This window comes from Arabidopsis thaliana (genome assembly GCF_000001735.4).
Source record: "Arabidopsis thaliana chromosome 1 sequence".
Lineage (NCBI taxonomy): Eukaryota > Viridiplantae > Streptophyta > Magnoliopsida > Brassicales > Brassicaceae > Arabidopsis > Arabidopsis thaliana.
In genome coordinates this window covers 15,579,507-15,581,309 of record NC_003070.9, presented here as the reverse complement: position 1 = coordinate 15,581,309, position 1,803 = coordinate 15,579,507, and the positions used below count along the sequence as shown (strand labels likewise).

The 1,803-nt window shown below is 47.2% G+C and overlaps 1 pseudogene across 1 annotated transcript; it reads left to right on the top strand.

Moving 5' to 3' along the window:
* Positions 1 to 752: 752 nt before the first annotated feature.
* AT1G41810 lies at positions 753 to 1,493 on the top strand (annotated as a pseudogene; the record flags this gene model as incomplete). The annotated part of the gene is made up of 3 exons: positions 753 to 967; positions 1,010 to 1,082; positions 1,167 to 1,493.
* Between the last annotated feature and the right edge of the window lie 310 nt (positions 1,494 to 1,803).

Here is a 1,803-nt window from a genome sequence, read left to right as displayed (position 1 = left end):
TGGCTCGGGCCAAGAGTTCATCCGAGCCAGGTCAAACCAGTCCTCGGATCGTTGTCAAACTCAGCTCAAGCATCTTCTGGGATAACCACCGAGTCGGGTGATGTTTGCCCGAGGTGTTTCGAGGACCGGCTCGGGTATATTTCTGGAGTGACGCCCGAGCCATAAAGGATAACGTTCCCGCCTCGGGGAGACGGCAAATTTAGCTCTAGCGGCACTTGTGGCATCTGTCTGATCGGCTCGGTTACCTGGGTGAAATCCGACTCCAACAGTATGCCCTCCAGCTCATTGACTTTAGAGGAAGAGGTGATGAGCTTCATGAGTGGGTGATCGAGCCGACTGTACCTCTTCCCGCATCATAACTCTGGCGCTTCATCTTCCTGGACGGTCAAACTTCTGTTGCGTGTAGCCGACTATTTCTTGAGAAGTGGAAACGTTTCTTGCTTATTCCCGAGGATCACGCAGACGTATCTTTCTCTACCGAGCCCACGCGCTTTTAACGCGTTTCACCAATTGTTGTGGACCCGACGGGCCCTTAAAAGTTCTATATATATCGAGCCACCTCCTTGAGAAATTCTCATTTGAAATTTCCGAAGAAAAATTTCAAGGTTTGCTCTCTTCTCTCTGATCTTGATTTCCTTATAATTCTCTCTTTTTCCGGTGAAGCTCCGCCGCTTCTGAGTTAGTTTTGGTTTTGCCTATTAGAAAATTTCTATTCTCCGATCCTCATTGCGTTAGACAATTCCGAGCCGAGAATGAGTTCTTCGTACTCTAACCCCTATCCTTTGGCCCCCAGCGATTACCTCGTTGACTCAAGCGATTCAAATCACCGAGACGATCTTCCTCCTATCTACAAGCGAAAGATGGTTTGGACATCGTCGGAGGGCGACGCGGTGTCGTCTTCAAATGCTTCCGAGCAGGCTATTCCCTTCACGGCTCGGGAAGATGCTACTGCCGATATCGCTCGGGAGTTAGATTTGCCTGAGGACCCCGAGCCGTCTCTTCTCTGAAGGACCCGAGCTCCGGTAGTTGCTGAAGCAGGGACTTCGAACTGGCAGGGCACATCCGAGCCCTTATTGCCGCAGGTGAAGATCGAGGATTATCTTTATTTTGGTCCAAATGAGAAAGTTGATATCATGTGAATTACCGAGCAGAGGGCTTTTGAGAAGGCCGAGAAGAAAAAGAAGAAGAAGAGCAAAAAGGCGATACTACCGGATCCTCCTGGTTCATCTTTGTGCACTGAGCGGTCGCTTTTGGACCTAAGGGCCCGGTTTGATCTCGGTGAGGACGTCTATAACGCCTTCGAGACGCTCTATGACCGAACAAGTCACGGGCGCCCCGAAAACACCACATTGAGATTGATCATTAACATCCAATCGAGGTTCGGGAACCAATCCCAACCCTTGGCCGGCGTATTAACGACCACTCTCCCATTTAAAACATCGTTCAGGCTTGCCAACCCTTTCGATATTAAGTGTTGTGCCGACTCAGACTAAGTCATTATCAGTCATTACTAGTAAGTTTGTACAAGAAACCCGATTTATTTCATAAGTATAAATATTACACATCATGTTACCAAAAATTTCTAAGTTTTATGGCCAGGGCCTAGTGCTAAAAGCATCGTACATAATAAAAACATACTTGTTTTACAAAAGGCACAAAACTACTTCGGGTTTCCTATTGTCCACCACACCCTATATTTCCCACTACGGGTTTCCTGGAAAACAAGTAGAATCATGAGTAATCTAAGATTACTTAGTGAGTTCGGGATTTCCTTCAACAGATATTAATTTACCCTAACCCAAA